Genomic DNA, 12,642 nt, shown 5'->3' with positions numbered 1-12,642 from the left:
GTTATAACAAGAAATTTACTTTCTGTTTCTAAATTTTGCCAAACCAATAATACCTCTATTGAATTCTTTCCTACTCATTTTGTTGTGAAGGATCTCCGGACCGGTGCTCGTCTTCTCAAAGGACCACTTAGACATGGAGTTTATGAATGGCCGGGTCCCTCTTCTCCCTCTCATCCAACACATGCTGCCTATACAAGTGTCAAAACCAGTCTTCAACAGTGGCATCAACGGCTTGGCCATCCTGCTCTCAAAACTCTCCGTCATATTATTCACAAGTATTTCCTACCTGTCTCCAATAATGCTAAATTTATTTGCTCCTCATGTTTTTGCAATAAATCTCATCGTCACCCTTTTGGTGTGTCTTCCCTTTCTAGTTCAAAACCTTTACAATTAGTCTATTATGATGTTTGGGGACCTTCTTCTATTCCCTCTTTTGATGGTTTTAGATTTTATGTAATTTTTGTAGACCATTTTTCTAAGTACACATGGTTATTTCCTATTATGCATAAATCTGATGTGTCTTCAGTTTTTATTAAATTGAAAGCAATTGTAGAAAAATATTTTCAATTACCATTAATTTCCTTTTATTTAGATAATGGTGGAGAATTTATTAAACTAAAATCTTTTTTTGAAATCAATGGCATAAGTCACTTCTTAACCACACCACACACTCCACAACAAAATGGGTATGCAGAACGTAGGCATAGGCACATTCGTGAAACTGGCATGTCCTTACTATCTCAAGCTAATATTCCTACAGAATTTTGGTCATTTGCTTTTCAAACTGCCACTTATTTAATTAACAGATTAACTACACCAACATTGGGAAATAAATCACCTTTTGAAATTCTTTTTCAAAAATCACCAAATTTTATTTCCATCAAGACATTTGGGTGTCTATGTTTTCCATGGCTCAAACCCTACACAACCTCCAAACTTGACCCTGTCTCTCATCCATGTGTATATCTTGGCCCATTGTCTAATCAAAGTGGATATAAATGTTTGGATGTCATGACAAATAAACTTTATTCTTCCCGTCATGTGACCTTTGTAGAAAATGAATTTTCTTTTATGCAAAAAGTCAAGGCTAATAATTCATTCTTACCTACTCCCACTACTATTCAATCACATGTTCCCACCTCAACCCATACATTACTTCCATTTCATTCTCCACGTATCCCACCAAAATTAATATCCCCTTCACCACACAACTTTTCTCCTACCTCTTTTCCATCTTCTCTGACAGCTTTCCCTCCACCCTCACCTGCTCTGTCTCCTGGCAGTAACAAAACATGTCCTCCAACCTTATCCGTGTCTTCATTTACTCCTATCTCAAGTGATATACGGCGAGAAGACAACACTGCTGCCTGGGAATCTCTCCCAGCTTCCCTATCTGCTACGGTCCCCTCACCTCCAACAAATACCCGCATCCATACCATGCGCACAAGGTCATTAAATCAAATATTTAAGCCAAAATTACTACCTGATTTTTATGTTGCTTCTAGTTCCAACAGCAGTGAGCCGAAGACAGCAAAACAGGCTTTGGCCATCCCAGCTTGGAGAGATGCCATGCACAATGAATATCACGCCTTGCTTAAGAACAATACTTGGACGCTTGTTCCACATGCCTCTACTCAAAATCTAATTGGTTGTAAGTGGGTTTTTCGCACTAAGTCTAATCCTGATGGTTGTCTTCAGCAATACAAGGCCTGTCTCGTTGCTAAAGGTTTTCATCAACGGCCGGGCATCGATTATTTCGACACCTTCAATCCTGTTGTAAAGCCCACTACAGTACGCACTATCATCTGCCTTGCACTCTCCAATAATTGGCCAATACAGCAACTTGATGTTAATAACGCCTTCCTCAATGGCGTACTTCAAGAAGAAGTGTTCATGGTTCAACCCACTGGGTTTATTGATCCAACCAAGCCGAATCAAGTTTGCCGGCTAAACAAAGCTATTTATGGCCTCAAATAGGCTCCCCGTGCGTGGTGGGCTTCAAGGAGTTTCTCATTAAGTTTGGTTTCAAAAATTCTTATGCAGATACCTCCCTATTTATTTATAGCAAACAAGGCCTCACTCTCTATTTACTTGTTTATGTCGATGACATAATCTTGACAGGCAACAACTCCACTCTTCTTTCTGCTTTTATCAAGGCCTTGTCAAACAAGTTCTCTCTCAAAGATCTTGGGTCCTTGCATTACTTTCTTGGGATTCAGGTTCTTCCAACTGCTACCGGTGTACTCTTATCGCAACAAAAATATATCACAGATCTCTTGGATAGTATGAACATGCTTGACTCCAAACCATATTCGACTCCTATGGCTGCAAACACTAGCTTATCTGTTAATGATGGCAAGCCGCTTAATTCTCCAACTGAGTACCGGAGACTTATTGGCTCCTTACAATGTTTGTTGATAACAAGGCCGGACATTGCATACTGTGTTAACAAACTCTCCCAGTTTATGCACTGTCCAACTCAAGTTCATTGGGCTTCTGCTAAACGTCTCCTTCGTTATCTCAATGGCACTCAATGTTATGGCTTAGCACTTCACAAAATTCTCCTCTGAATCTTCATGCTTTCTCCGACGCTGATTGGGCCGGTAACAAAGACGATTGCACGTCAACCACGGCCTATATAGTGTTTCTTGGCAAGAACCCGATTTCATGGTCATCAAAGAAGCAAAAGGCTGTTTCGAGATCGTCCACTGAAGCTGAGTATCGGGCAGTTGCTAACACTGCCTCTGAAATCTGCTGGATTGTCTCTCTTCTTCATGAACTTGGTGTCAAATCTAGCATTGTTCCCACAATCTATTGTGACAATTTAAGTGCTACCTATGTGTGTGCAAACGCCAAGCTTCACTCACGCATGAAACATGTTCGTATAGACTTCCATTTTGTGCGTGATCAAGTTGCAGAAGGGAGTCTTCGTGTCTCACATGTTTCGAATAATGACCAGCTTGCCGATCTGCTCACAAAGCCCTTAAGCACAAGGAAATTTCAATCTCTTCGCTCCAAAATCTGTGTTCTTACAGGATCACATATTTTGCGGGGGAATGTTACGTAATCAGTTTTGTTATACATGATATGTACAGCTCTATGTGATATATATTGTTATTTTTTTAATATTTATCCTACTGTTGTAGCTTAGTTTGTACACCTGTATTTAATAGTGGTTTCACGTTAATAATAATATACTTTTCATGCTCTCTATTTTGCCTCTGTTTTCCTTATATGTTGCTTAGCAATCCAAATCCAAGTGGCATTGTACCATTGGTTTCGTTTATTGCCCTGCTCCTTAAGTGTGGGGTTTCTTGTAAGCACTTTTTGTTTGATGACGTAGCCCTTTATCCAAATCTTTTTGGGGCCTGACCCCTCTGAATTATCTACTTTGTAGGTCATGATTCTGAATTGGTTTTCATTCTAAAGTCTATTGTATTCTTCCCGAATCTTTTTCAGACCTAATGACCTGTTCTAAGTGGCTTTCTTGACTTGATTAACCTACAAATTTCAAGTCATCTACTTAGATGAGGTAGGTTAAAAATTTAACCATAACAAATTTGATAAATATTTTGATAACTCAAGCTATTTAGTATGATATCAACACTTTGTCCATTTATTTTTTCCTTTTTGTATTGAGACTTACGAGCAAAATTTGTCAAAGAGCTTTTTTTTTTTTTTTTTTTTTCCTTTCAATTTTTGCAATATTGAAAGTAGTAATTAATTAAAGGCTCATTTATTGTATAATATTGTATTGGAATGTTGTAATAAAATAGATTGGAATGGAATGAATTGGAATGACTTGTATTATATTAATACTATACACTTTTGGTGTTGTAGTGTATTATATTATATATTTTTATTTTTATTAAAATAAACATATCCAAAAACGGCAAGAGTTTAAAAAAATGCAACAATCAAAACATGCTGCTGTAATCTTTGAACCAAAAAAAAAAAAATCATAGTAACATGTCAAGAACAGAAAAAGAAACCCAGAAGTAGAAGTTCAAACAACCTAGCAACCATGTTTAAAAAGAAAAAAAAAAAAAACAACAACCATGTCTCAAAAAATTATAGCAATCAAAACATGTTGTTGTGGAGCAATTTGCTAGCCTATGACATCAAAAATGACCAATGGTCGTGGATCCCTCCTGTTAAGAACATTGAGAAACTTAGGAGAAGACTCGTCAACCAATATCAACCTAAATCGCCGACTCCATAAAAGAAACCCAAATCTAAATCTATAATTCTCAAAGAGAAGCTCCCTAAAATTTAGCAAAAAAAGGGGGGGGGGGGGGGGGGGGGGGGGGGGGGAACCAATTCCTTTAGCTGCTAGGCTTCTCATAAAGAACCCAAGCTTCAGAGAAACCCCAAAATTTGGAATTCTTACAGAGAACCTAGGCTTCCAAATCATTTGCTTTTTCGATTACCACTTGAGTTTTTTCCAATCAATTTGGTAGTGGTAACAATAATCTAGTCATTTACGTTTGTTTGCCACTTCTTTTGGCTTTTTTTCTCACATGGAGTCATGGATGCTATAACTTAACACCATCCATTTAGGGTTTATTAACTATACATTGTAAATTGTATAACAAATGGCGAAGGGTATTAAATTATTTAATCCATTTGCAGCACCAAACATAATATTTTGATAAAATTAATGCAATAAAAAGTCCTAATACATTCTAATACATTGCACCAAAGGAGTCCTGAACAAAAAAAAAGAAAAAAAAAAGAAAAAAGAAAAAAAAAAAAGAGTAGTAATTAAATATATATAACTTCTTAAATTTTGACAAGATTGGCTTTGGAATCCCTTTAGGACTCTCAGAGTGGCTCTATCTAAGAAAAGACATATATAGAAAATTTAGTAAGACCCTAAAAGTTATACCATTTTCCCTATTGGCCTTCAATTTTGACTAAGTGTTGGATGAGGCTTTGGTTTTTAATGAAGTATGTGGCTTGCATGTTCCTCCTTAAAAGCTATTTGAAGATGACCAAAGGAATGTGATTAGGCTTAATAGGGTATGATTAGATAGGCTCTTGAGAAGGTGGTTTCATTTATCCGTAAAAAGGACTTAAGGAGGATATAGAAGAAGGAGACACCAAAATTTAGAGAGAGAAAGTGTTTTAAGAGAGAAGCTCTAGAATTTAAAGGATTCTTAAAAAGCCCAAGGTTTTAGGGTTGCTTGGAGAAGCCAACACCTTTTGAGAAATCTTTTCTTTTGACCTTTTTTTCTAAATTTCTAGTGTTTTGTAGTAAAATTCTTGGTATTTTGTAAAGACAATGTTTAGATCTATTGAATTCTATTTGATTTTCGTATTTATTGTTTTTATTTCTATTAGTGGCTAAATCTTTTATCGAGAACCTTGATGGAGCTTATATAGTGAATGTGATGAATTAATTTGGTTTGTTTATGATTTAATTTCTCTCCAATTATTTATATTTCCTTAGATGAATTGAAGATGATACTTAATTTGAATGAGAATTTGGTTAAATGTTGTTTAAATTGAACAATTAGAGCTTGGGTAAGCCAAATTTGGTAAATTGATAACAAGGAAAAACAATATAAGAACCAATTGAGCATGAAAGGTGATTTTAGTCTGAAGTAATCTTGGCTTTAATTGACTTTGTAAGAACCAATTTAGCTTGGATAATGAGAATCGGAGTTGATTGAATGGTTAGTTGGTAATATTAAAAAAGAAATTCCAATTTGAGTCAATTTATATATATATATATATATATATATTGCTTACCTCGAGAGAGGCAGTAAATTAAATTAGAAACCCTTTGTTGATAATTGGAGTGAGAATTGTTCATAAATAACCAAATTAAGTAGTCACATGTCATGTCTAAATGAAGTCAAGGTCCTAGAGCTTTTATTTTAAAGATTTCAAAAATATTTGTGTGATATTGGTTTCATTTCTTTAATTTTGCATTTTGGTTGTTATGCTTTAGAATTGAATTTTGATTTCTTGTAAAATTGTTTGTTATTTTTGATTTTCTAGATAAAATCAATTATGAACATCCATAGTAAATAACTATGCTTTTTATCAGGTTAACTCAAATTTTAATGGGAACAATACTCTTATCTATTTCACTTTATTATTTGAGCGATCCATGCAATTACATGATTCGAAACAATCAAGTTTTTGCCTTTTCTTTTTTACTAAGAATATGATGTTATGTCGATCATTAATCACCACTAAATTGAACCACCTGCAACCCATCATCATGCTTAATTAGGCTTCATAGAATTTGATCTCTTTCTGACTTCAACCATCTACACACACCACCTATTGAGATTACCATTGTATTTCAAACAAAACCCTAACAATTCACAGCTAGCTGTCGCTAAACACAACCAGATCAAGTTTTCCAATGTGCTTCTCATCTTGTCCTAACTAATTTGGTTGGATATCAGCCATTTTAGCCAATGGGTCTGGTTCTTCTCCCTATTTTATATTCCTTGAGTTCATTTCTATCTTCGTTTTGCTTCAATTCTGCCTTACTTTGGAGATTTAACAACCTAAAGTTTGGCTAGTTTATCTTTTGAATTTTTCGGTCACTAGCAATGTTTTTTTACCAAGATGAGTATACCATTACGTTGCCCATTTCATAGGCTTTCCACTATTTTGTGATTTGTCAATTTTCATTAAGACTTCAGTAATTACCCATTATGGGTCAACTAGTGTGAATACATAGTATAATTGAATTAAAATTAGATAACATGGGATCAAATTTCTTGTTGATAATGTACTCCTAGAGGTTATTAGAAGGGTGATTATATATTCATCCCCTACCTTGATTATAATGAGAGAAATGAAATCTCCATCCCTATTGACGATGTGATAGGAGAGTGATATGTATATTCATTCCTGCTTGATTACATGATAAGAGGATCGTATGTGGATTTGGTAGTTGATATGTTACACATATCTCTAAAACTAGATTTGAAATTGATGACTTCGTGCAAATTATTGGAATAATTTAATTATGGTATTCAATTCTTTTTTTAATGTTTCACCTATGGTCACGGTTGGCTTTGGTATTATATGAACTTGGTAAATTATGCCTTTGACTTATTTAATTGATGATATTTAAGTGGTTTTTAATGTTGATCTACTTGTCAAATATTAAATTTTATTCAACAAAACTTTTGGGGTTATGAATAAGGGTTTTGCAAAAGAATTTTTAAAAAGAGAAACCTTGTAAGTTTAAGGTTTTGAGAGGAAAGAATTTCAAGCTTAAATAGCTATTTTCTTACATTAAATAATTTGCTAACTAAGATATCATTACCTTACATTTTATTATTTTAAATCTATTATCCTAAGTCTTGACTATTAATTGGCAGTCCCCTTCATGCACCACATCTTTTGTGGTGATCTACATAAGTAGCATTTCATATTTCTCTAATGTCTTTTATCTTATTGTGCTATTCATTTTGCTTGTATTTGTTTAATTATATAAAATCTTGTAAATTACTCTAGTATCATTTGATTATTAATAGTATTACTATTGTATTTGGTTATGGAATTTTGTGTTACATGTTGATTTATGAATTATAGTTTGGAGGTTTAGTTGTTGTTGTAGACATATTGGAGTGCATTTTTAATAGCATGAGAATTTTTGGGTTATCCACAATTTAAAGAGAGACGTGGTTGGATACTTTATAGAATTATTCAATAGAACTTTCCTTAGACAGGATACCCTAAACTGCTGGATAATTTATTTGGATAACTTGGGGTGAAGATGCTGGATACTCTATAGAATTTTTATTTACTTAGACTTATTCGTATGGTCAGTATACCTTAGAGTTATAAATTATTCTTATAATGATTTGATATAAACTATGAAAATAGTAGTGCTTGTAGTAACACGTATGTGGTATTGAACTTGTCGTATGACCATGATAGTAGTAGTGAATGTGATGTTGAACTGTAGTTACAGGATTTATATGTTGTTGTAGATTTATCAATAAATTTGGAATGCTTGTTCCATGCATATTTTTTGGGTTCTCTATTGTTAGGAAGAAGTTTTTCGAACCTTTTGTAAAGATTGCCAGTCAAACTTCCCTAGATAAGGCTATTAGTGGACTTAGAGGGATTCCCAAGGCGTGATGGTGGCTCCTATCATATAACCACACCACAAGTCCATAAATAGTAGTATTGTCAATCTAAGAGTAACTTATAAAATTCAAGATAATAAAATGGAAATAAATAATGTAAATGAAATTGAGCAGATTAATAGGAATTGAATACTGATTTTTTATGCATTCAGGTTCCTAGTGATTAGGAGCTAAGGCAAGGTCCAATTTCATCAAATAGTGCTAATATAAGGTTCAATTTCAAATTTAATAGAAATTATCTCATTTTTTGAAACAAAAGAATAATGCTAAGAACACGAAAAAATCTACCAATATGTTCATAAGGTTAAAAGTTGCAAGCTTTTTGTTAGGCCGTGACCTTCACAAATTGAATTAGATGTTTTATTTTGCTAAATTTTGTGGATTGTAAAGCATCTTGAACATTATTCTTTTTTGGTTGATATTAAAAAAATTGGCAACAATTAGATCAATGTCTACTAAATAAAAAATAGAACCCTCAATGTGGTGATTTTTCAACAGTTACATGAGGAGAAATATAACATGTCAAAGCCATTGATTCTATGCCACAGGTAAAAGAAGAAAAAAGAAAGAAAGAAATAAAATGTTGAAGATGGAGACATAGCTGTTAATGTGAAATTACCATTTCTTGATTTCTGTCAAAATGAAACTATTTGTAATTAAATCTAAAGTTAGTTTAGTTTTCTAGTTGATATGTGATTAGGTGGATTTGGACGCTAAGTCAAGAGATCATAGGTGGATGTGCTTGTTCTTTAATTTGAAATAGTAGGCATCTTTCCTTGTGGCAATATTATGATGCCTAACACAAAACTTTATCAATTATCTAACTTCTAGTCATCATATTTTCTATTGTCCATATCATGCTCTTCTTTTTTATCCTTTCTGCCGAGGAGGATTCTTATCATGCTCTTTTTGGCTTCTTTGCTCAAATTTGATATATGTAGTAGATTATTTATACATTTGCTAAGATGTATATTGTATTTAAATTTATTGTATGTGTGGCATAATCTATAATCTTGCTAAATGATATGTATATTTATTAGCTTGTCTGTGGTGTTTTTTAGTTGAATTGTATTAAGTTGCAGTTTTAGCAAAGATTTGATGTCACAATATATTAAGATGAGTGGATATGAAGAGCTTTGATGCCCATGCATTTCCTTGTTAACCAATCAAGCCTTACTTATTTTTCTCAATTTCGCTGCCTATGCAACCTTGAGTCCTTGACCATTACTTGTTTGTAATAATCATATATGTTTATATATATTGTAATTTTGGCCCTTTAATATTATATATATTGTAATCATATATTATATACTTGTTTGAAAGTTTTGGCCCTTTAATATGCATCAGCAGCATTTAGAATTCCATTGATTGTGTAGAAAGGTTGCTGGTATTTTTTTATTTTTATTTTTAGATATGTCTTTTGCCTTGTTATAGCTTATTAAATCTTGTCTTATCTTCTTTGGAAGTCATAGTTGGAGATCAGTTGTGTAAGCATGTCAACAAGTACTAGTGATGGTCAACCGATCGGGATGTGCTCATGTGGGCAATATATGCATTTAAAAACATCAAGGACAGATAAGAACTCAAATCGTCAATTTTGGAAATGCTTAGATTGAGAAAAGTTCGTATATAATTTTTAATGCGTTGAGCTTTCATTTGTTTTTGCGTATAAAATTATTTACATTGAACTTGTTTACCGGACATAGGAAAAATGATTTGGTAAATTCATTTGGGCAAAAGAAGAGGAAGCCAAACTTGACAAAATAGATGTTCTTATTGGTGAAATTCAGCTTTTATCATTGTAAGTGGAGAAATCTAATAATATTCTTGAAGGAATTCAGAAAAAATACTAAGATGAGTGACCTATATGACGTTAAGACTGTTATAGTGCTTGTACTTTTATTATTTATTTTCTTTAAAATGTTTTCCTAATGATGTAGTCAAGTAATATATGTGTTTGCTCGGTTGGTAAATTATGAAAATAACATGTATGATATATGTATCCACATTTAAGACTTTGTTCTATGAAAGTACTGGTTTTGGTTTGTGGCTATATCAAGTTGGAGGTTGATGCAAGTAACATGGAAATGTAATAAATGAGGAATTGTAATAAAATATGCTAGTAACTTTTTGTTGAATTTATATTGTTAAATTAAGAAGCAAAAAAAGGCACTCAAATAATGAAATATCCCAATTAGATTTTTACAATATCTAACTACAACCTTTTCCAGTTTGCAAAAGGAATTAGGATTAATATTATAAAGTCCGTATTGCCATATCATCTTCAACCCATACATATGACCAATAGGATTAAATGCTTCAAGTTGGGGAATGCAACTTGCAATGTAGTTATCCCCATTAAGGTATTAGAAAAAGTAATAAACACTTTTAAATATACATGTTTGGATGCTTCAAGTTTTACCATTCTAACAACCAAAACTTTTACATGGTGAAGGAGAAATAACATCAGATGTCGTTGTATCTACATGCACAGATGACCGAAAAGTCCAGTCTATAGAGTTTCTACCGCCTGCCCTTTTCAAACCACTTAATCTATCAAAACAATTACTTAAAAACATGTTGCGACATAATATATGTTGAGAATGTAATTAAATAGTTATTTACAATATACTAACTTTAATTGGTCTCCACTACATACAAAAAAATATGGCAAAATCAATGATCTTACTCTGACCTGAGAAATTAGTATTATACTTTCTTAATGACCTCAGGAAGCCAACATCTTACTCCCTTTATATGGCAACGCATTCTAGATTACTATGTGAACTAGGAAACTTTAAATTTTTCCATGAGTACAAACAAGGATCTAAATCAGGGAGAACGATAAGTTTATGAAGTCAAAATGGTCAAGCATGCGAGTAGTAAAGGTGGCTGAAAAAAAAAAGAACATTTATTATGCTTCTATTTGCCCAATGTACAAAGACTATATGATTAGGAAAGCTTGAACAATGACTGAAATGAATATCTCCATAAAATGGATTTAGTAATTATGATGAACTATACATATAGTGTATGGTTTTCTACATCTTTGTTTCATCATTTCAGTAGGTATAGAATATTATTTGCTTTGTTCTACAATTTCAACAATTAAACATTCATAGAAATTCAAAGAATAATGTAAGTTTAAACAATGATCAAAAAAAGGAAGAAGTAAAAAAAATGAAATAACGTAAGCCAACATGAACCTTATTACTTTAAAGATGTAGATTGGCTACTGGAAAAAGCCACAAGCTCCTTTGCTGGGTTTGCACATTTCTGAAAGTAAACTCAATTATGAGCAGTCTTATCATGAGTAAATCCATAATACTCATTTGGTTTAAAAGGAAAAAGATTAAAAACCTTTAATGCAGCATCCTGCAAAGAGTGAATCCAACTTGCTGCTTCTTCTGGACTAGTTGCTCCCAACTGTTACATTGAAATTTAAAGGACATGAAATTTATATTGTAAAATCAAAATGGTGATGTTTGTCTTGGATTCATCCTACCTTAAGCTGGTCATTATGACTGGAACTGTTATAGAGAGTGAAAAGAAAGAAGATCTGCATGTTGCAAACAACATTGTAAATGTTAATGCTAGAAAAATCATCACCATCTCTTGCATGCCAAATTGTTTTTTCTATAACATATTATTACAAGTCGGAATTAGGTACTCGCAGTTGTAGTATGCACAACACTCGTTTAGCTTGTCAGCCCCCAATGCATGGGTAAAGCATTTCTATTGTTTTTGTTCTGTTTCTTTAATCAAGAGAATTTAGCAACAAGACATTTTCACCAAATAATAATAATAATAAACAAAGATCAACAAAGCAGCCACATTAACAAACAGGTCCTTTTTTTTTCCCCCCCATATAACTATATACACAACACTCACTTAACAAAAATCAACACTCTTTTTTCTTCATATAATCTCAACAAGACAAAAATGACAAAAAAAGTTCAAAGCAAGACATAGCAAAATTGCAAAATTGCTTAGTCATTTTTTTGCTCATTACATACAAAGTACATGTACTACCAAGGTGTCATCATGCATAAAGTTATACTGTATAAACTTGACATCTAAACTAAGACCTGGCTACATGCCTTTTTTTCCAAAAGTAACAACTGAAATTTTGATCAGCAAAGATCAGCTCCAACCAACTAATTCACAATTGCATTAAATAGAAAACAAATTGTTTGTTTTTTCCTTTTATATATAAATAGAAAGAGGGAAACATATCAAGCTAGGACATAATTGAGCCAAAATGATAATGCTACAAATTATAGATATATGAATAAAAAAATATAAAACATAACTAAAAAAAAAGTTAATAATAATAGATCAACAAATGACCAAAAAATAAGAGGGAGAGAAAATATAAACAATATAAACAATAAAAATCTTACATGCTTGTTAAAGAGAGATGGCATGGTGGTGTCAAAAGACTCTTACAGTGAGGATGACTTCTCCAGCTTCTCCTTCCTGCTAACTGATGTAAACCACATTGGCAAAATAAACA

The sequence above is a fragment of the Ziziphus jujuba genome, chromosome 1 (genome assembly GCF_031755915.1).
Source record: "Ziziphus jujuba cultivar Dongzao chromosome 1, ASM3175591v1".
In the NCBI taxonomy this organism is placed as follows: Eukaryota; Viridiplantae; Streptophyta; class Magnoliopsida; order Rosales; family Rhamnaceae; genus Ziziphus; species Ziziphus jujuba.
This window is presented reverse-complemented; position numbering follows the sequence as displayed.